The sequence below is a fragment of the Pinus tabuliformis genome, chromosome 5_1, assembly GCF_031772625.1.
Source record: "Pinus tabuliformis cultivar Carrire ecotype Pingquan chromosome 5_1, CPIR1, whole genome shotgun sequence".
In the NCBI taxonomy this organism is placed as follows: domain Eukaryota; kingdom Viridiplantae; phylum Streptophyta; class Pinopsida; order Pinales; family Pinaceae; genus Pinus; species Pinus tabuliformis.
In genome coordinates this window covers 60,139,424-60,163,953 of record NC_142305.1, presented here as the reverse complement: position 1 = coordinate 60,163,953, position 24,530 = coordinate 60,139,424, and the positions used below count along the sequence as shown (strand labels likewise).

General features: G+C 38.7%; 1 pseudogene; it reads left to right on the top strand.

The window, feature by feature from the left end:
• Positions 1 to 253: 253 nt before the first annotated feature.
• On the top strand, positions 254 to 2,829 carry LOC149163447 (uncharacterized; annotated as a pseudogene).
• The last annotated feature ends 21,701 nt before the right edge of the window (positions 2,830 to 24,530 follow it).

Genomic DNA, 24,530 nt, shown 5'->3' with positions numbered 1-24,530 from the left:
ATTAAAACAACTAAATACAAATCTTGAAAAAATAAATATTATAGTAGCCTTGAAAACCTAAACTATCTAAGATTGGGCTTCATGCACGCTCAATTCCAAAGATGTTCAATTGGCATGGAAATTGTGGTTGAATAGAGTGCCAACTTTGAGTTCTGGTAAAGTATATATATATATATATATATATATATATATATATAAGTGTGTTGGTATGTTTCATACCATTGTGTATTGTTTCAACTTCTGATTTTTGATAATGGCTAAGATATTGGGTATGGTTTTGTACTTTTTGTGGATCTTTATTTTCATTCAACTTTGCAAATGTGAAGTTTTGGGTCCAGAAAAGCAATGGAAAGGCATGTTAGGTGCCCAGAAAATGAATATGAATAGTCCAGGTTTCTTTCATCTTTATAAGGGTGATATGCACATAAATGTTACTAACTGGGGAGCTACACTTGTTTCTTTAACTCTTCCAGATATTAGAGGTAAAACATCTGGTTAAACATATTAATGTTTGCCGGTAGATGTATCTTCTTAGACATATCAACATCTTGAACCGTTTTCAATATTGTCATCTCATTAAACATGTGTGCATTTAGATGTGTATAATGTTTAATGTGTGCAGGTCATATAGCAGATGTGGCCCTTGGATATGACTCTCTAGCTTCATACATGGTATGAGGTCAACTATGTCTATGTATTTGCATTTCTATATGGTGATAGTAGGAATATTTTCATCATAAATATCACAGTAATGCCAACCAGATGGGCATGGCCTAGATCTCTAGTTCAAATGAAATTTGTTTTATATAGATTACAATGCGGAACATGGTGGACTCTCTAGTGATGATATGGGATTGGGATTGGTTATTAATGCAGAAGATGAGCCCCAACGGCCTTATCTTGGTGCCATCATGGGTCGTGTATCCAACAGAATCAAGAATGCACAATTTACCCTAAATGGGAAAACCTACCATTTGCCCAAGAACGATGGCAATAACACTCTCCATGGTGAATGAATGTCTGGGTGCCTTCCTCTTTTTGCAGCTCTGCATTTATGTCGCTAACCAAAGGCCTGTAACAAAATATTGCATCTATGTGGATAACTAAAAGTCTATAACAAAAGTGTAAAAGTATGTGAACAGATAATGATGGATTGCATACTGATGACAGAGTGGTGGTATGGTATGTGTGAACACAGGAGGGTTGAGAGGCTTCGACAATGTGCTATGGAAAGTGCAAAAGTATAGAGGAGGGAGGAAGCCATCTATTCAGTTCATTACCACAGTGTGGACGGCGAACAAGGTGAGCCATCTAGATTTAATGTGGATTCAGAATATGGGTGGGAGGCCTAATTCTCATCTCATTCTTGTTGTTATTGTACAGAAGTATTTAAATTTAAACATCTTGACATTTTCCATTTTACTCATATAAAATATTAACCATTATGCTGATGCATATATAACCTGCAAATTAAGCTATTGACTTTCCATTAACATGCATGCAGCGTTCATTTAGAAAAATAATAAGCAATGTTTTGGAATAGTTGCTGATCTCATCTAATCCCATCCCATCCCATGTAGAAGCCAAGCCTGCATTTCTAAAGATTTTAAAATCCCATCTCCTTGGATGGGGTTTGGTTGAAATAGGGGATTGTGGGTTTCCAAGTTGAAAATACTGGTAGGTGCTAAAGTGAAGTGATGGGAGATTTTGAAGCATGGAATGAACTTGATGGGAATTGCAGACCTACTAACTGCCTGCCTTGAGGGGAATTACAGACCTATTAACTGCCCTGATAATTAGGAGGGAAATTGCAGACCTATCAACTGCCCTGATAACTACGAGAGATGCTGGTGAACTTGTTGTTTCTTCCATTAATAATTTGATGGATAGAAAATCACAATTCTGAAAACTGCAATTTTACCAATGAAATGGAAATGGATGGATTTGTAGACCCTGTTTTCATTGGAAAAGCTCCTCACTGCAATTTCAATAATCAAAGAATTGTAATTCAACCCAGCCATCACAATTCCGACCAGAAAACTCACCTAAAAGAACGGGATATTTGCTCCTTAATTATTAATTATCAATATTGTTGACAGATAATCATATTGGGGGTGTAGCAGCTAATAGTAAATCTTTGTTTACTGTTATTTAAAATAAAAATAGTGTCATGCAGGTTTTCCTGGTGACCTGGATGTATCAGTGACTTATACAATAAGTGGAGACATGGAGCTGAGACTTGATTATGAGGCAATACCGAGGAACAAAGCTACGCCTGTGAGCTTAAAACTCATGCTTACTGGAACCTTGCAGGGCATAACAGCAGTAGGGATATACTGGACAATGCTGTCAAAATATGGGCTTCACATTATACTCCCACAGATGATCATCTGATTCCAACAGGCCAGATATTGCCTGTGAAGGGAACTCCGTTGGACTTCAGGAAAGAGACGATTGTTGGCACCAGAATTAATAAAGTGAAGAGTAGGCAGAGGCCCCTGGGTTCGATAACAATTATGTTCTGGATGGACCCAAGTTGAAGAATGGGCTGAGGATTGCTGCGAGGATGAAGGATCCTTGAGTCGCAGGGTGATGGAGGTGTGGTCCACTGCTCCAGCGATGCAGTTCTATACCAGTAATAATCTCAAACACACTGTGGGAAAAGGTGGCTTCCTGCACAAGCCACACACAGCACTGTGCTTCGAGACTCAGGGTTTCCCCAATGCAGTGAATCAGCCTAATTTCCCCTCTGTCATTGTCAACCGGCCACATCTCAGGCAAACCATGCTCTACAGTTCTCACTGGATAAAGCTCCCATATGACATCTAAATTTTAGTCCAGCAATAATGCTCCACAAGTTCTAACTTCTCACTGCTCAGTGGATAAATAGATTCTTGTGTTTAGTGGGCACCCTATTTCCATTGTAACCCCAGCAAGCAATAAGAGAATTCCACCAATAATTTCCTATTTCCAGCAATAGGAGAATTCTCAGAGGATCTGTATTTTTTATTGTAAGTCCAGCAATAAGAGAACAGAACAAATAATGCTCTAAAAGTTCTCAGTGGATAAATAGATCCGTGTGTTTATTATTTCCATTGAAGTCCAGCAACAATACAGAGAATCAATATCTGTATATGTCTGCCTCTGTGCACTTACAGGACATTGGTTTTCATTTGACGGGGAATTTGGTTTTGTGTTTGGCCTCTGTGTTTGGAAGTATAAAATGAAGTGAAAATAAAAGAAAATCATGAAAGTGAATCTCATATATATATGTCTGCCTCTGCGCTTTCTCGTTAAATGTGTGTATTACAAGATGTTGGTTCCATTTGACCGGGAATAAATTGGTTTTCATTTGGCTCTTACCATTGGTGTTACATGTTTTTTTTTTTCCAATTATATATTTTAGTTTTAGTTAGAAATATTATTGCACCTAAAATCAGGATATTTTTTTTCCAGGTCTAAAAATCTATCATAGTTATGATGTTGTTTAATAAAATTTACTGTATTAAATATGATATAAATAATTTTAAGGGTGTGAGAATTTCGTTGTTTTTTTTTTCTTTATCTTCTCAGTGATTTTGAGTTTTACATATATATTTTGTTTTAAAAAATAATTTCATTTATTTAAGATTATGATTTCTATCCAATTTCAGTTTTTAATTACTATTTATTATAATATTATTTATATATTTGAATATTGTGGTCATTTTATCTTAGTCACAATGATTTGGTGAACAATAGGTTCAATTCTTGGAGACATGTTGTTATTGGTCTGTATGTGGCATTTATGAAATAGTTGTATGTGAAGTCTAAAATGGAGTTCTAGACGGAATACAACAATACAATTTCTAGCGATATTGTGATTTCTTGTTGCTTAAAATGCACTTTCGAATGCATAAATGGATTCAACACTCTAAAAAACCCATGAGACACTCAAACCACTGTGATTTCTTGTTGCTTAAAGTGCGCTTTTGAATGCTTAAACAGATTCAACACTCTAAAAAACCCACTAGACACTCAAACTTTCCAGATTAAGCTACTTAAACTTATGATTCTTAAAAATCCTTACGGGTTTTCGGAAAAAATGACAAAAAATAGTGCCCCCAAAAAAGGTCATTTCATCTATTAGTTAGATAGGTACCTTGTGTAATAGTGACAACCAATCTTTCAAAGCTACCAAGTCTCTAGGAATTCGATAAAATAAAGGGTCAAAATCATTGCAATTTAGTAAGCTAGGGAGCCGTCAAAAGTAGTTAAACTTACTAAACATATGTTTTATATTACTAAATCTATGCAAGTTCAAAAGTAGTGTTATCTTCAATCTTCATTTTATCATAAAAATTTTAATTTAGTTAGTCTATTAACGAGTTCATGTGTACGTTGTTAGCATTGATATGAATCTTCACTATACTTGTTTGTTTTAAGCTAAAAAAGTTTAAAAAATCATCTTCATCAACTACATTAATATTGATAAGGCCTTTGTGACATTTCCACCTCTTATTAATGATCCCATTATCTTTCTTATTACCAACATTAGGGTTAAATATCATATGCTTATAAACCTTTGTGACATTTCCACCTCTTATTAATGATCCCATTATCTTTCTTATTACCAACATTAGGGTTAAATATCATATGCTTATAAACTTTTGACATAATCTATATTATTAATACAATCGATTTTTCTCATATGTCTGTATAGTTAATCTAAACCTTAGAATCTCTAGCTCAATCTTTTTCCAACTTATAATAGCTACTATTCATATTAGAAGATAGAAAACTAACCATGACTCAACTTCATAGATTTATGCTTATATTTTACAATCATGGCTTTAGTTTTTATTGAAGAACACCATGCTTCAATCAAGAGGATGGACTCAAGAGCATTTCCTTTTCTAGATTTATTTAATTATAATCTAATTCCATTGCAAACCCAAACTTCACAAGTTGGGATAATTAAAATGTTGAAAATGAATTTTTTTCCTTATCCTAGTTCCAAACCTCAACAGTCCTACATTTGTTTCCAATACCAAAGTAAGCACTCAAACCACAAATCATCATCTTCTTCATGCTATGGTTTTAATTTAAATTTAATGCCCAAGTATATGTAGGTGCAATCACCATAAAAATAAAATTGAAAATGAGTTAATTTTTAGAATTTTTTATCCTTCTCTTAGTTTATCAATATTAATGGTAAGCTCACAATTTTTCCAAAAATCTTGAAGAACATTAAGTTGGTTGTAAATATCACCAATATTTATTTGCGCGTCGAAGCTAAATGGATTATAAATGTAGCTTGAAGAGATTTTGAAGAAGGGGTATGTACATCCAAGTGTGTCACTTTGGTGAGCCTCAATGCATTTTTTCAGAAATAAAGATGAAACATTAAGGTTGTGCAATGATTTCAGACAACTGAATAATGTGTTAGAGTCAGTATTTGCATATTGCCATCAGTGATCAAAACTCTTCTTTTATATCATACTAGTGTCCCATGTTGAAATTTTTTGATTCCACCTAGGTCATCGTGTAAAAATTTACTCACTGATGGTAGCCCAAGTTGAAACCCCATCCCCTCTCAAAAATTTATATTTGCTGGCCCACCTTCATGTGTCTTGTTGAGCATACATTGACTATAAAAGCTCATTTCATCATGTTTTGTGTTAGTCAAGTCCACCTGAAGTCCAATCATTCAAGGTCCCATTAGGTCACTAGGTTTTATTTTCCAAGGTCCAATAAAACACCATTTCACTGCATAAGGCCAACAAAGTATGAGAGTGAAGCAAATAATATCCTTTTGCAGTCAAACAAGGGTTTACAAGCATGTAACCATGGTTGCTAAAGTTCCAATTTTGATTTTAAGTAAGAATTTCATTCCATTTTGTAATTTTATTTCAAAAAAGAGAGATGTGATAATTTTTATTTATTTATGTAATTTTATGTTTATGTAGTAAGTCACTATTCTTAGCTCTTTACTCAAACTCCATTGCCAATATCATCCAAACTAAAGTAAAAAGTGAAGATTGCCAAAACTTCAGCATCATCCACCTGCAAAGGAAAAAGTCGGAGAGAAAATTAGCAAAGAGGACAAAAAGAGGTCAAATGAAACATTAGAAAGTGTGTTTGAAAAGCAAAAGATCAAATTCACTCACCTATAAAGGACTTCCTGGCTTCAAAATCAGCTTCATTTGCCTCCTAACAGTCATTGAGAAAACGAGTCGGCCTCGTCATGACGGACCGGTCTTGTGTTCGATCCCGAGCAAGGTTGTAGCTCGTCGTGCGAGTAGTTAGTCTAAACCGGGCCAAGCCCACTACCTTTCAATTTGAAGATTCGAATGGCGAACCCTAGCTCCGCCGTCTCCATGCCCTCGGCCGCCGTCGGCTCTTGACTCGCTCTGAGTGCGAAGGGGTTCGAGAGATCTGGGCAAAGACTAAGGGGCTGTCTCTCAGCTGCAGATCCGCAACATGACCACGCCATAGACACTGGCTCGAACCCCAGCACTGCTGCCTCCATGCCCCATGCCGCCGTTGGGTCACAGATTTTTCCGGCTGCGAAGGGGTTGAAGAGATCTGGGCAAAGATCAAGGGGTTTTCACTCAGAGGCAGGCACACAAGATTTCCACGCCATGAACACTGGCGCCGTAGATCTAAAAGGGCCTGCAAACCTCTTAGCCGAGAGCTCAGGGAAAGCCTGGCCCCGACCCCCTGCTTCCACGACGTGCCTTTGCAGCCCCCTTCCGATTAATGGAGCAGCAGACAAGAACGATCTTGCAAATCCCTTAGCTTATCCTCTGACCATGGCTTCCAGAAAGGAAGGGACGACACCAAACAGATGCACGCCACCCCTGCTCATGAGACAAATACAGGAATCGAAAATCTATCAAGGCATTTGCCTACCCTCTCCACGGATCGGTTGGGGAAAGAGGCTTTCAGAATCCTCCTCATCATTCCAGATACAAATCAGGCTCCTTACAGGCAAAACTATGCTACAATGGGTTTGCCAGACGGATCTAGTGCAGAATCTCAAGCATGCACTGGACATCAAACTGGGGATCCCCTCTGCAGCTCAACGGCTTCTCTACGAAGGTAAACATCTTGAGGATCTCTTTCCTATTTCTTTTTATGGCATTGTGAAAGACGCTTCTATTATCTTAACCCTTCGTCTGAGAGGAGGAGCGGTGGGAGAGCCATCCTCAGCTAAGGCGTTTTCGTATAAAGATGCAGTCCATGCCAATCGGAATGAAAAGACAGATCCACCAGTGCAGACTTCACCCAAGCCTTTTTTGGTTGAAAAAGTGGAGGAGGTTCCCTCAGTTGAGATCTCCTACCCTGATCTTGAAGACGACACCCAAAAATTTGTTGAAAGGGCCATCATCTGCAGATTCAATGGGCTCTGGCCACGCTCACAGGATCTTTATGATTGGATCAAGGACAACTGGACTGACCGCTGCAAGGTTTATTTCTGTGCAAAGGGATATTTTATAGTGTTGTTCGATGACCTCGAGCACTGCTACAACGCCCTAGATGAAGGCCCTTGGTTCATGTGTTCAGCTGGCCTTTTCCTAACTCCATGGTTTCCAGACTTTGACCCAGCTACAGCAGTCATCACCAAAGCCCCTGTATGGATCAGACTTCCAAATCTCCCAGTTCACCTGTGGCGTACAGAAGTATACAGGCAAATAGGCAATGCCTTGGGTAGCTTTCTAACGGGAGATTACAAGAGAGAGCGGCAAGTCTATATACATACGCTAGAGTTTGTGTGGAGCTTGATTTAAGCAAGGGATTGTCATAGTACATCAATCTCAAGATCAAGGACTTTCTCTGGACCCAGTTTCTAGAGTACGAAAACACTGCCTTCAGATGCCGCCACTGTCACCTAACAGGGCACCTGCATAACTCCTGCCCATCACTGACAGCAAGAACGAAAAAGGGCCTCTTCACACATTCTAAGCCCAAGCATTGGGCTCCCTGTCCACCGCCGCCAGCTGGAAGCTCTAGCCCCCCAAGTATGGAAAAGGAGGAAAGAGAGTCAGAACCAGATCAGACGCCTTAGCCGATGGAACTGCCCACGGACAATATGGGGCACACCCATGTCTCAGCAAGCTCCCAGAAACGTCCCCATGAGACTTCATCCTCTGAATCAGAGAAGGAGTCCCCGAAGATAGAGAACTCCAGTCTTCAAGTTGTTCTAGCCCATCCTCCCCATGATGGCTGGACAAGAGTTAACAAAAAGAAAGGGAAAAAACATTGTGGTGTAGTTACTGTCCCGCTGGGGTAATAGCCTGATAGTTAGTTTTTGCTCTCGAATCTTCTGTTGTAGCTGAGATTGTATCTTCCCTCCGAGACTGAGGTTGATGAATCCATCATTTACGGTCTGTCGGTCTTTTGCTTTTCCTGTGGCTCTGTGACTGTATCTTTCTTCCGCGACCGAGGTTGATGAATCCATCATTTCTGGTCTGACGGTCTTTTGCTCTTCCTGTCTGTACTATATTTTACTTAATAGATTTAGTCTTTTACCGAGAAAAAAAAAAAAACAGTCATTGAGAAAACCCCAAGAGAGCCTTTTCACAGTTCTGGGCAAAATCAGCAGAAACAGGGCAGGTGTTGCATGTTTCCTTCTGGTGCTGCATGTTCTCTTCTGGCGCTATGTGTTTCCTTAAAGCGTTGCGCATTCCCTTAAGGCGTTGCGCGCTTGCTCGAGGCGCTGCGTGTTTGTCCAACAACACTCCAGTCACCTCCTCAGCTCCTCCAAAGCCCTTTCAACCTCAAAACAAGTAAGTAACAGCTAAGGATGTGCTTTTCCTCCTCCTCAAGTCAATTCCTAAGTGTTTGAAAGGTTTTATTCAAGATTTGGTTTAATTGTTATATCTAAACCCTAGATCTCCCCCAAAAAAACCTTCCACTCTCATTCCCTTTTATACACTTTCCTCCACCCTCCTTCCCTTTCCCTAAACCTTTTTATCCCAGATACCCTCTAACCCTTTGTCCTAAAACCCTAAGTCCTAGGTGATACAACTACCTAGGCTCCCAAACCCCCTATATTGCAAACAAATTTCCCCCATCCCCAAACTATCATACTACTACCCTATATCCCTCTCCAATACAAATATCCCTTCACCCATCATCTTCATCTTTACCCTTCCCATTTACTATTCCCTAAAAACTGCTTTCCCCCTACCTTACACCTCCCTAGGGTTTGATACTAAACACCATGGTAGAGGAGGAATACAGAGCACATAGTGAGGAAGAGGAAATAGATAGGGAAAAAGACAAGGAACAAAGGAGGCCACACAAAGGAGGCTAGATACATAGGTTGGAGCCCACAGATCTCAGGGAACTCTTAGCATCCCCTATGACTGTGACATCCTTCAAATGGCTAGGTTGTTATGATTTCTGTGAGCAAGTTTAGGCAGTCCAACATCATCTTCAGTTGACTAGGCTCTTCATTTCTAAACTTCAAGACAACCAAGTCACTCTAGCAGGTATAACTTTCACTTTATCTACTACCAATATATCAGCTGCCACCGGAATTCCAGATGTTGGGGAGAGATGGTTTAAATAGGGTGATTTGGAGAGGCATTATTATGAGCCTCACATGAAACCAAGGTATAGAAATGAAAGAAGGGGCTATTTTCCTTTTTCATACCTCCTTGAAAGATATTCCCCAATGATGAAGATTATTATGAAATATTTCTCATGTGAAGGTAGATTTTCCATGGTCTATTCTTATCATATCCCGCTTTTAATGCATTTCACTAGGTAAAAATGCTCAATATACCCTACTACCTTTTCCGGAGTGTTGAGAAGATGGCCTACATTGCCCAAAAGAGGGAGTACAAAGATCAAATGAAGAGCCTATTTCATAATTCCCTCATTAAAATCATAGTCCTTTACAATCTCAAAGAACTCAACATTGCATGGAGTACCTTCATAGCTAATCCCATATTCACTCATCATCTACTCAAAATGTTCAAAACATCCCTTCATCATCTCATCCATCCGCCGCCATTCCTCCAGCTCAGCCCATACATCATTCATCCTCATCTCATGAGTCAGGCCTCACCATCACCTTCATCATCACCATTTCATTTGGTTATTAGCATTTGGTGATTTGATTTTTCTTAAATTATATATTTTGAATTCCTGTACCTTCCGGTTAACATCACATTACAAAATCAAGTGAAAGAAAATCAAGACATTTGCATTGTAATTATGATGCCTTTTATTTATCTATATTATGTAATAAATATTGTAATTATGATGTTGTTTATTTTTTTGGGGGCAATATTGTAATTATGATGTTGTTTATTTCTTTTTAATGGCCATAAGTTTATTTGATTAAAATACAAATAATTTAATGTGCCAGAATTGGGTTGGTTTTCAAATAACGAAAGAGATCATTTGTGTTTTTCTAATTTTTAGATGGAAGTAATTTGTATTTTTTTTTATCATTAAGAGTAAGGCAAGTTAAATGGAAGTAAGGTTATTTTTAATTATTTATTTTTTTAATCACAAATTTGTAGAAGATATTGAGATAATTATAGCTAAATTTTATAAAATTTATATTTATATTTTGAATTATGGATTTAGTTTTTATTAAAGAACATCAAGGAATGAACTTAAAAGTATTTCATTTTATTTTAAAATTATGTTAAATAAATATTTTTTAATTATATTACAATTTCATTACAAATGCAAACTTCACTTGTTAAGACAAAAAAAATTTGTTGCAGATGATTTTACCTTTATTGGGACTTCAACATTCTTACATTTATTTTGAACCTCAACATTCTAAGCTTGTTTTCAATACCAAGGCAAACAAACAAAACATAGATGGTTCTCTTCTTGATATTATGGTTTTAAATTAAATGAAAATTGGAATTGATCCTAATTATATGTAGGTATATTAATTATCATTAAAAAAATGAGAATACGTTATTTTTTAGAATTTATTATCTTTATTTTGGCTTTATCAATATTAATAGAAAACTCACCACTTTATTTTAGCAGTGTTTATTCATTTTGAAGTTTTTCGTGGTTTTGTTCAAATATTTGACCATTATTGTTTAAAATGTGTTTTTCACTATATATAGGATTCAACACTAAACATTTGTGGCACTCACATTGTGGAGAGTTCACAACTCAAACTTGTAAATTTCAACAAATCCTTGTTGGATTTTGGGCAAATTAGACTAGAAAATATGCTAGAAAACTTTCCAAAACTTATAACAGATTCCCTGAAGATTTTATTTTCTAGAATTTATTATCCTTGTCTTTTTAGTAATATTGAGAGAAAGCTCACCATTTTTCAAAAAAAAATTAAGAACATTAAATTACTTGTAAATATGGCACCAATAATTTTGGCAAAAGGAACAATATAATCATCAACATATAAAGTAAAGACAAAATTTATTTTGACCCTATTTATCTCAATGCACACGACATCTTTTAAACATTGCTTAATTTTATAATTGCATATGCTAAAAATTGCGGGCGAAATATATGGGGCTCCCTCTTTATTTAACATCAATATCTTTTTTATTTAACAATAACAACTGCATTTTTATATTGATTTGAAGATGGATTTTCAATCTCCATTTAACAAGAGATGGATTTAGTATTGTATCCACCCTTAGCTTCTTTTTCTGACTAACTACGTGACTAGTATATTTGCAAGGGAAGACTTCTATGTGGTGGGATAGGTTGAAGCAACTCAAGCCCAAAAGAAAATCACTTGGAACCATTTCAAATACTATTTTATTGTTGGCATTATGATTCAAGTGTTGTCCTTGATGGCAACTCACTCAGAGGTTAGTACAGGTGCTCAGAGGTTGGTACAGGTGATGGCAACTTAATCAGAAGACAGATCTTAGTACAGCTTGCCAAGGAAGTTCATATACGCAGGTTCGTTAAGCCCAAGTCGCGTGTACACGCTAGTTGGATTCAGAAAAAGCGCGTGTATGTGGAAAAGTACCTTTGGTCCATGGTGGTTAGTCCTTGGAAGTTGTGCCTATGGTTTCGGACCATTGTGTCTCGACGGGCGTGTCGATTCCTAGTTTTGAAGTTGATGGTATTGTGTTACTATGGTTTTGACTCTTGGTATTGAGCAAGGCCTAAGGCTATATAAGGAGAAGAAGATCATTAGGCAAAATCATCTTTCGACAAGGCTTGAATATCTAAGAGAGAAAGAGATCTGATATGCAGGGTCTGGGTTGCTTGATATGAGCTAAGGAGAAATCACAACGGTGGATGGAAGACTAGATCTAAGGATAAATCGGGATCTAATGGTTTGAAATGCTCTATTATGATATAGTTGATTATGCGTATTTCTAGATCTGCATACTGTCGCAATATTATGTTCTGGATCTAACTGATGTCTGGTACAGCTGCAAGTTGAGAGAATCTATTTTTAGATCTGTACGCAGGTTGGCTTAGGTAAAAGCGCGTGTACACGCGGGTTTCGCTTATTGAAGTAGCGTATATCTCTTTAAGCTTGATTTTTGGGTTTGCAGTGGATCTGACTGTTATTGCAGAGTTCTGTAGACTGCTCTGTGTTCTGGTATCTGGTGATTGACAGGGTTCAGTGGTTCAGTGATTCAAAGTTTGATAATACTAGTATTGGTTGTTTTATGCTTCATTGATCTGTTGTGAAGTTGAATGAATTGGGGTCTACAGATTGTAATGTTGTGCTTCAGGAATATCCAGTCTGAAAATGTATGAAAGGTGGTACCTGAAGGAAAGAAGATTGTAGGTCAGCACCTACGTACTAGTATCTTGGCTAGTACAAGAGCAAAGGGGGTTGGAGCTCCCTTCCAAGGAAGTTTGGAGAACGAGAGAAGGTTGTAGCCTTCTGCAGGTTGTAGCCTGCGTACTGGTATAAGGCTGCACCAGTACAAAAGATTGTAAACTGAAGTTTCATATTAAGAAAGATAGAGACAACTTGCAGCAGGTGGTTTTCACCCACATTGGGTTTCCACCTTATATCTTGGTGTTCATGTGTGTGGCTTTTGATTGTTGTTTGTTATACTGCACTGTTTACTGTTAATGTGGTGAATAATGTCCTGATGAACTTAACTGAAGAATAAGCTAACTAAATTATGAGTTTTCTTCTTATACGCTGTTTTATTTAGTCACAGTAGCGTGTACACGCTGGTTCACTAACTGAAGTAGCGTATATGTTTCTGAGCATTGAAAAAGTTTGATTGATCTGATAATACTGATTCACCCCCCCTCTCAGTATTATTTCCAACAATTGGTATCAGAGCAGGTCCTTCAGAGAAGCTTGATCGCTTGAAGGTAGATCATTCATCATGAGCAACTACGAGACAAATTTCAATTATTGGAAGGTAAGAGTTACTGCATATCTTCAATCTCTTGGTACAGAAGTTTGGAACATTGTAGAAACAGGCTATGCTTTTCCTTCAGCTACTCCTACAGATCCAGCTGAGAGAAAAAGCAGTATGAAACAAATGCAAAAGCAGTCAGTACTCTATTAGGAAGTATATCCCAAACAGAATTCATGAAGGTCATGCACTTCAAATCAGCAAAAGAGATATGGGACAAAATGATCACTAGCTATGAAGGAGATGAACAGGTAAAGCAAGCTAAACTTCAAACTCTCAGGATTCAATATGAGACTCTCAAGATGTATAATGATGAAAGTGTGGCTAATTATTTTCTTCGGGTAGATGAGATTGTTAATTGTATGAAAAATTTGGGTGAAGAAATAAAGAGACTATAGTAGTTCAAAAGATTCTAAGATCATTATCCCCCAAGTTTGAATCTAAAGTATCTGCAATAGAAGAAAAAGAAAATCTCCGTGTTCTCACTATGTCTCAGCTACATGGAATTCTAACTGCTTATGAAATGAGAAAGGGAGGTCCATCTGACAGAAGGGAAGCTGCTTTTAAGGCATCAGGAAAGAAGATTACTATGAAGCAAGCCATGTTCCAGAAGAAGAGGAAGAAGAATCAAATTTTGTCAGAAATCTTCAAAGGGGTTCTGGAAGGTTCAGAGGTAAGCTACCTTTCAAATGCTTTGCTTGTGGAAGAGTAGGTCATTATGCTGCAAAATGTCCTTATAAGGATAAAGGAAAAGAACCTGCTAGATGGAACAAGAAACAAAGTGCAAATAAGAAAAGCTACTACACCCATGAAGATAGTGATGGCTTATCAAACAGTGATGAAGATGAACAAGGATATAAATAATATAATGTTAATGGCATTTGAAGATGATGATTATGAGGATGCTGTAGATGTGGATAATCTCTATAATGAAATTACTAGACTCAAGAGATGCATAGAAGAAAAGAATGTGATCATTGATACTTTGCAATTTCAAATTGATGAAAAGGAAAAACATCTTGAAAAACTAGAAGGTGAAATTGTTGGTCTCAGAAAAAGAAATTGAGAAAACAAAAGCTATTAATCTTAAGTTTGTCAAAGGATCTGAAACTTTGGATGAGATTATCAATGTGCAGCGGTCTCCTCTAAACAAGACAGGTTTGGGCTATAATGGAGAAACCTCTCAAGCATCCACCTCAAAAAGTTATCTTGATGCAGCAAGAAGAAATGAGCAGAAGAACAATGAAGATAATCAGGTAAAGCAGGGACGAATTACAAACAGAAACTATCAGGGACAATCCTTCTTAAGGGTGAACAAAAGCTACAACCAACCACAGGTAAAATCTTCTCAGTTTGGCTCAAGAATAGATGAAAATAGAAATTACAATCAGTTGGCTGGTAGATTCAATAACCAGAAGCTTCTTCAATGGACAATGCTTTTCTTGCCATAACTTTGGTCACAAAGCAGCTCAATGTGTTGCATATAAAACAATCATGACTAGGGAAGCTCAAAAACAAAGAAGTATGACAGGGATTACAAAAAGGACCTATAACAACTTTTCGGTTCTTGAAAATGAAGTTGAATGTTCTATTTGCAATAATTTTGGTCATAAAGACTCTGAATGCAGGAGCAGGTTTCAGGAGAAAAAGGAACAAGCCACGAGCACCAAAACATGGAGAATAAAGGAACCTCAAACAGAAAGATGTGGGATAGCATTTTATGCAGAAGGACAGGAAAATCTATGGTACATTGACAGTGGATGTTCGAAACATATGACAGGTGATAAAGAAAAACTTGAATCTTATTCTACTTTAGAAAAGGGAAAGAAAGTTTCTTTTGGAAATGATACTCCTGCAACTATAAAAGGAAAAGGTATTGCTCCTTTGAAAGAAAAGGTCAAGGCTGGAAATGTTTTGTATGTTGATGGATTGAAGCATAATCTACTAAGTGTCAGCCAGATGTGTGATCAAAAAACCGAGGTTATTTTCAGATCGAATGGATGTCTTGTTCGTGATCTTGATACAGGTAAAACAGTTCTCAAAGGCAAAAGAACTCCAAATAATCTGTACATATTTGAAGAAGGACAACAACAATGCTATCTTAGCAAGGATGAAGAGCACTGGTTATGGCATCGAAGGTTGGGACATCTAAGCTTCTCACAAATAAGGAAAGCATGCAAATATCAGGCAGTTCGCGATCTTCCAGATATCAAAATTCCAGACAACACCATATGCAAATCTTGTCAGTTTGGAAAGCAAACCAGAACTAACTTTCCAGAGAAGGAAGGATCAGCTAGCTTGCCTCTTGAGCTAGTCCATACAGATGTATGTGGTCCATTTAGGAAAAGGACACCTCGAGGAGAAGAATATCTGATATTATTCATTGATGATTTCTCAAGGTTTGTTTGGTTAGGGCTTATGAAGCACAAAGATGAAGCATTCGAAAAATTCAAATCCTTCAAAGCATTGGCTGTGAAAATGAATCAGGACACAAAATTAAGTGCCTCAGATCTGACAGAGGTGGGGAGTTCACATCAAATGAATTTTTCGATTTCTGCGATGAACATGGGATAAGAAGAGAATTCTCTACAGCTAGAACTCCTCAGCAAAATGGGGTTGTGGAAAGAATGAACAGAACTATCCAACAAATGGCTCGTGCTATGCTCGATGAATCAGGTACTCCTGCAACCTTCTGGGGTGAAGCTGCACATGCTGCTGTTATTATTCTTAACAAAACAAATGTCCGAGTAAACAGCACTCAAACACCTCATGAGCTTTGGAGTGGTAAAAACTCCTTCCGTGAAGCACTTCAAAATCTTTGGGAGCAAATGTTATATTAAGAATACTGATGAGCAACTTGGCAAACTTGAACCAGAGCAGATGAGGGCATTCTTCTTGGTTATTCTCCACATAGCAAAGCATACAAGTGCTACAATAAAAGACTTGGCAGAATTGTTGACAGTATTGATATAGTGGTTGATGAGAAGGGATATATTCCTAGGCAAGTTCATCATGAAGACATTGAAGAAGATGAAGGTTACTCTCAAAGGCGAAATGATGAAGAAGAAGAACCTCAAGAAGAAGAAGAATCTCAAGAAGAACCAGAGGAGCAGACAAGAATAGAAGAGAAGACTCCATCCAGATATGTTCAAAAGAATCATCCAGAAACTCAGATTGTGGGGCAGAAAGAAGCAGGAGTACAAACAAGAAGGACACTTGCAGAAGCTTCAAGCTACTTGGCATTACTCTCCTCCACTGAACCACAAAATGTGTGAAAGAGGCATGCAAAGATGAATGTTGGGTCAAAGCAATGGATGAAGAACTTGAGCAAATCGAAAAGAACAACACTTGGGAATTAGTTCCTAGACCAAAAGATAAGAATGTAATAGGAACAAAATGGGTCTTCAAGAATAAATTAAATGAAAATGGAGAAGTAATTAGAAACAAGGCCAGACTTGTTTGTAAAGGGTATGCACAGCAAGAAGGAATAGATTTTGAAGAGACCTTTGCTCCTGTGGCAAGACTTGAGGCCATCCGAATGTTCCTTGCTCTCTCAAGCTTTCAAAACTTCAAGGTATTTCAAATGGACGTGAAATCAGCCTTCCTGAATGGAGACTTAGAAGAAGAAGTATATATTGAGCAGCCAGATGGTTTCATTCTTGGGAATGATCCAAACCTTGTATGCAGATTGAAAAAGGCACTCTATGGACTCAAACAAGCTCCAAGGGCTTGGTACTATCGGTTGGACAAATATCTTCACCAACAAGGCTTTTCAAAAGGATCAGCAGATAGCAATCTCTATATAAAAGTTGAAAATAACAAATTGCTAATTCTTGTTGTTTATGTAGATGATATTATTTTTGGCAGCAATGAAGAGACTATGAGTCAAAACTTTGCCTTGGTTATGCAGAAAGAATTCGAAATGTCACTTCTTGGAGAATTGACATATTTTCTTGGATTGCAAATCCAACAAAATGAAGGAGGTATCTTCTTGTCTCAAACCAAATACCTCAAGCAGATCTTGAAGAAGTATGGCATGGAAGAGTCAAAGCCAGTATGTACACCCATGGTTACAGGATGCAGCCTCAGTGCAAATGATGAATCAGCAGCAGTTCACCAACCCACTTATAGATCCATGATTGGGAGTTTGCTTTATTTGACAGGTACTCGACCAGATATTACACATGCAGTAGGAATGGTTGGAAGATTTCAAGCCAACCCAAAGGAAACTCATCTTCAGGCAGTCAAAAGAATCTTCAAATATCTTCAAGGGACCCAAAACTATGGCTTATGGTATCCTAGAAATACAGATCTCACTCTTCATGCTTACACAGATGCAGATTGGGCTGGAAGTGTGGATGATAGGAAAAGCACAAGTGGTGGTGCTTTCTTCATGGGTTCCAGATTAGTATCTTGGTTCAGCAAGAAACAGAGTTCGATTGCCTTATCTACAGCTGAAGCAGAATATGTGGCTGCAGCATCTTGTTGCACACAACTTCTTTGGATGATGCAGACCTTGCAGGACTTTCAAATCACTTGCACTCCACCCGTCTCTATCTTATGTGATAATACAAGTGCAATCAGCATTTCAAAGAATCCAGTCATGCACTCAAAGACCAAGCACATACCAATCAAGTACCATTTTCTTCGGGAACAAGTGCTTGAGCAGAAGGTCAAGTTGGAGTATGTTCCTTCTAAGGAACAAGTTGCTGATATTCTCACAAAACCACTGCCCAGGGAAACTTTTGAATATCTCAGACAAAAGCTGGGAGTAGTTGATGCTTCATCCTGCTGTTGAAGCTTGTTGTTCTACAGAAAAGTTGGTATACGCAAGTTACGAAAGGTTATACGCGTATACACGCGGATTTATGATGGGAAAGTCGCGTGTATGGTGTACGCTTGTTGCAGAGATTATATCCGCGTCCATACGCCGTTTCATGCAGGAGAAATCGCGTATATGAAGTTCTGAACAGCAAAGGCAAACTCTAGAGTTCTGAACAGCAATGGGTATGTCAGAATTCTTCAGGCACGGTTTCAGGGGGTGCAGCAGGCACAGGTTCAGGGGGAGCAGCTTAAAAGTCTCATAAAGTATTGTTGGCATTCAGATGTTTTGGTTGTTGATTTCAGGAAAAGGAGCTCGGAAAGAAATCCTGGTTGCTGATCTAAAAAGATGTTTATCATATGCTGCTGGTGACTTTCATAAGTTTTGGTCTAGATCTGTTGTCTCTATGTCATGTATCTCTCTTGTGATATCTCTTTTATAGTGTCAAGGTCATGTAACGGCCTATGTTGGTTTCCCCACTATGCCTGGGATGAATGCTGTAATATAATTGGTTGTTTCTGATATGTCCCCTCTTGGTAGGGAGTATGGATGTATGTATTGAGTCTTTTGGTGATAGGACGGTCCCTTATGGTGTATAAGTCTTGGTTCTTGTTGAAGAACATCTTTTGCAGATCTGGCCTACTGTCAGGGGGAGCATGAGTCAGCACAGCCAAGCAGAGGTATCAGCATGTCCTCAGGGGGAGCACAGCCCTTTGCCCTTGATGTCAAAGGGGGAGAGTGACTTGGTGTGGTGGTTGCCATCAAGTCCAAAGGGGGAGATTGTTGGCATTATGATTCAAGTGTTGTCCTTGATGGCAACTCACTCAGAGGTTAGTACAGGTGCTCAGAGGTTGGTACAGGTGATGGCAACTTAATCAGAAGACAGATCTTAGTACAGCATGCCAAGGAAGTTCATATACGCAGGTTCGTTAAGCCCAAGTCGCGTGTACACGCTAGTTGGATTCAGAAAAAGCGCGTGTATGTGGAAAAGTACCTTTGGTCCATGGTGGTTAGTCCTTGGAAGTTGTGCCTATGGTTTCGGACCATTGTGTCTCGACGGGCGTGTCGATTCCTAGTTTTGAAGTTGATGGTATTGTGTTACTATGGTTTTGACTCTTGGTATTGAGCAAGGCCTAAGGCTATATAAGGAGAAGAAGATCATTAGGCAAAATCATCTTTCGACAAGGCTTGAATATCTAAGAGAGAAAGAGATCTGATATGCAGGGTTATGGGTTGATGATGCATTGCTTGATCTGAGCTAAGGAGAGATCTCACCGGTTGATGGAAGACTAGATCTAAGGATAAATCGGGATCTAATGGTTTGAAATGCTCTATTATGATATGGTTGATTATGCGTATTTCTAGATCTGCATACTGTCGCAATATTATGTTCTGGATCTAACTGATGTCTGGTACAGCTGCAAGTTGAGAGAATCTATTTTTAGATCTGTACGCAGGTTGGCTTAGGTAAAAGCGCGTGTATACGCGGGTTTCGCTTATTGAAGTAGCGTATATCTCTTAAAGCTTGATTTTTGGGTTTGCAGTTGGATCTGACTGTTATTGCAGAGTTCTGTAGACTGCTCTGTGTTCTGGTATCTGGTGATTGACAGGGTTCAGTGGTTCAGTGATTCAAAGTTTGATAATTAGTATTGGTTGTTTTATGCTTCATTGATCTGTTGTGAAAGTTGAATGAATTGGGGTCTACAGATTGTAATGTTGTGCTTCAGGAATATCCAGTCTGAAAATGTATGAAAGGTGGTACCTGAAGGAAAGAAGATTGTAGGTCAGCACCTACGTACTAGTATCTTGGCTAGTACAAGAGCAAAGGGGGTTGGAGCTCCCTTCCAAGGAAGTTTGGAGAACGAGAGAAGGTTGTAGCCTTCTGCAGGTTGTAGCCTGCGTACTGGTATAAGGCTGCACCAGTACAAAAGATTGTAAACTGAAGTTTCATATTAAAGAAAGATAGAGACAACTTGCAGCAGGTGGTTTTCACCCACATTGGGTTTCCACCTTATATCTTGGTGTTCATGTGTTTGGCTTTTGATCTGTTCTGTTATACTGCACCTGTTTACTGTTAATGTGGTGAATAATGTCCTGATGAACTTAACTGAAGAATAAGCTAACTAAATTATGAGTTTTCTTCTTATAAGCTGTTTTATTTAGTCACAGTAGCGTGTACACGCTGGTTCACCTAACTGAAGTAGCGTATATGTTTCTGAGCATTGAAAAAGTTTGATTGATCTGATAATACTGATTCACCCCCCCCTCTCAGTATTATTTCCAACATTTATGGGAAGTATTTTTCCAAGTCGTACTATGACAAAAAGATTCAAGAATTATTTGAACTCAAATTGGGCAATGTGACTATAGCCAATGCATAGATTTTTTGAGTTAAATGCAGATTGCATCCTCCTGTAAAGAGGTACAGTATATGTTCCAAATTCCCAATAGCTAAAAGATTTAATTTGAAGGAAATTTATGATGTTCCTTATGCAGGGCGTCTAGCTTACTAGAGGACATTTACAACTATAAAGACTAAATATTATTGGCCAATATTAAAGAAAGAGGTAGCGAGTCTTATTCTTAAGCGCTTGGAATGGAAAAAAGTGAAGGCTAAGCATGGACACCCAACTAGTCTACTATATCCATTATCCATTCCAACGTGGAAATGGGGGGTAGTGTTGACAAACCTTTGGACCATATGTCAATAAGGGGATGCGACCTAGACTGAAGTTATTTAAATAACCTAAATTGTTTAAATATTTGCTCCTGATGGGTTTAGAGGCTCCATTAGCCTGTGAATCTCTTCTTCTTGTGAAAAAAATAGAGTGTGGAAATCTAATGTAATCCTAAGGTTATATGTACATGGACTAAAAGTCAATGTTTTATGTTAATGTATCTAAATTACATGTTAACTTAACTAGTCTAATATGGTACAATAATAGAGCTATCATTAATGCTACTAAGGTATAATGTTAAAACGCAATAAAGAATATTATACACAAATTATACAAGAAATAATTTACACATAATACAAAGGAACGTAACCAGAAACTTATGTAACTCGAAAAATCATGTAAAAAAATGCTTTATATTATGTTCCTATATTGCAATATATTTAGCATATAAACTATTTTAAACTATAAATAAAATTATATTTTAAATGCAATTAATTCTTAATGCAATTTTTCATAAAAGACCGAAAATTAAAAACATAAAATTTCCTTATATTTTAAACAAATATAGAGAAGTTTGAATTTGTCTTTCGTATTTCACATCAAGAATCAATGCATATCTAATTATTTAATACTATCGCAGTTAAGACAAATCAAATGACCATAATAATTCCTTTCGAAAAATAAATCTTTAGACACGCTTGAAATCCTTCAGTAAGTAAGAAATAAAAGATTATATGGAACAAATAAATTATTACATTCAAATTGCTAATCCCATTTACATACAAACCACATACTCGAATAACCTAAATTCCCAAAAGGTGTTCTAAGAAGTTAGATCTAAGTAATGTAGAGAGAAAGATTATATTTTAAGGTAACACCATTCTCAATGTTGCCTTGTATGGGCTTGACCCAGGTTCAGAGGTGATTTAGCCAAGAAAATCTAGGTACTACTGGCCCATTTGGCAACAATCCACGGAGCATAGACTGAGGTCTCACCGGAAGTAGTATGGGAGGGTGCTAGAACCAGGTTTCCACACCCTGGGGATGTCTGATGAGCTTCTGGGGGTCCGCGGTTTGACCCTGCGCGCATGTCGCTACGCGCACTTGTTATTCCTTCGCAACCTGTGATGTTGCTTCCACGTAGCCCTACTCGGGGCACAACCCGTATTATACCCAAGTTCCTTGCTATTTAATCTGTTATTACCCGATTACTTAACTTATTTGTGTAAGACTAGTGATTATTACAGCATATCCAACAATCATATCAGTGCGTGTGATAAATAAGACAATATAAATGTAAAGAAGGCAATGCACAAGCAGATACACAAAAATAGGAATCAACTTATCTTTATTATTCTTTTATTAAGATTACAGACTTGACACCGCCCTACACACTCAGCTGCAGGGGTCCGCGCACTCAGCTACTGACTCTACTAGACCTTTGTGCACTCAGCTGCAGAGCCTCTTCCTACTACTACGGCCCAATACACTTAGACTCCTACTCTATACTCGAACCATGCGTATTCATCTCTCTTCTTCCTTGCCATCTTTACAACTTAGAGCCTCGCTCTATTTATACAATCCCATGGTCCGCAGACCATGGGTAGGTCGACATGACATTACATTACTTGGACAACCCTATGACTCATCCTATACTTCGCGATCCGTACCCGTAATTCGCGGAGCCTTTACAACACATTTGAGCAAAACTTGGGCTTTGATCCCCAAAACATGCTATGGGAGGATTCCATGCCCAACAAGCCCCCAACACAATCATCGTGACTCGTTTCGAGTCACTCTATTGGTGTGGCGATCTTGGCACGGAGCCCCTCCAACTGGTCCCATACTGCTCGGAGGTCCACGATGCACTGTTCTGCAGTTTGCTGGACCTGCTACATTTTTGCTACTAAATCATTCATGTCTAAATCGTGTCCTTACCTTGGTACCAACATCTGGTGCATGTGTTTATATTCCCATGCCCTTATCCGGCTCCTCGGGTCATGAAGACTGTGCTTCGGCCGGCTAGTCAGAGAGGCTGCCCACCCATGTAGGGTTTCAAGTGACTGCCATTTACTTTGCCTAGGAAGGGTTCTCCATTTAGTTTAACTAGCTGACCGCGCCTCCATCTTTGACCTCCTTTACCACATATGGTCCCAGCCAGTGCATTCTGAATTTTCCTGGAAATTTTTCAAACTTTTACCGTCATATAGTAGTAATAAGTTGTTTACCTTGAAGGTGCGCAACTTGATATGGTGGTCGTGCCAGGCCTTTGCACGCTGCTTTTGTACCTACTGATGAAATCAAACCAGAAATTGTTCTTCCTTGAGTTATTCTAATTGTGTGAGCCTGCTTTCTAGAGCTTCGCGGTCTGTCATGCATGTGAGTGTTGCTATTCAGAGACTAGGTACGATGTATTCCATTGGCATGATAGCTTCTATGCCATAAACTAACCGGAAAGGTGTCTGTCCCGTCAATTTCTTGCACGTTGGCTTGTATGCCCATAAAACGGCAGGTACATGCAAGGCCCAGTAGTTTCGTTATGGTTACATACTTTGGTCAGCGTAGTATCCAGTGTTTTGTTGAATGCCTCTACTGTCCCATTGGCTTGTGGGTGGTATGGTGTACTTTTCTAATGATACACCTTGAACTCTTTTGTGAGCATGCTGATGGTTTCATTCAGGAAATGTGTTCCGTGATCGCTCATTAATATTTTCGGATAGCCAAATCGTGTCAACACGTTTTCGAACAAAAACTTCACAGTCGTAGCGGCTGTGCAGTCCTTGACCATCTGTGCTTCTGCCCATCATGTCAGGTACTCCGTCGTGGTGATGATGTAGTGCGCACCCATCTTTCCCTAAGGTTTGATTGGGTCCACAAAGTCAATTGCCCATTTTTCAAATGGCTACAGTGTCATTTAGAGATTGAGTGGTATCTCGTCCCTTCGTGATGGTTTTCCAGTCCTTTGATAGATATCGTAGGCCTTACAGTGCGCTTTCGAATCCTGGTGCAGGGTCAGCCACCATAACCCTGCATGAAGAATCTTTTGTGTGGTCGCGTGTCCTGCATAGTGTCCTCCTGCAGCGCCCCCATGTGCTTCCATGAGGATCTGACATCATTCAAATTCAAGTATGTATCTTTGCAATATCTCATCGTTGCCCATCTTGTAGAGGTGCCTTGTGATGACAGAAAATTCTGCCGTGCGCACCACCAATTCCTTCTTCTGTTGGATTGAGTATTCCTTCGGTGCAATCCCTATTGTTAGAAAATGGATTATATCTTCGAAGTGTCCTTCTGTAATGCGCACTGCAAAGAGCTGTGCATCAGGTAGGCCCTCCTCCAAATTCTTGGGTTCCGTGCCCGTCTCGATTCATGACAAGTGATCCGGCCCTGCGTTTAGGCATCCCAGCTTGATTATGACCTCAAAGAAATATTATTGAAATAGTAAGAGCCATCTGCATATATGCACCCCCAACACAGGCTTATTTACCAGGTATTTCAACGTGGAATGGTCAGTATACATCTTGAAGTGTCCCCCAAGTAAATAGTGTCGATATTTTTGGAGCGCGTACACCATTGCCAACCCCTCGCGCTCGGTGGTAGAGTAGTTCTTTTCTGCTTTGGACAATCTTTGACTCGCAAACGTGATTGGGTGATCCACACCCTCCGCGCCCTCCTGTGTGAGTACGGCTC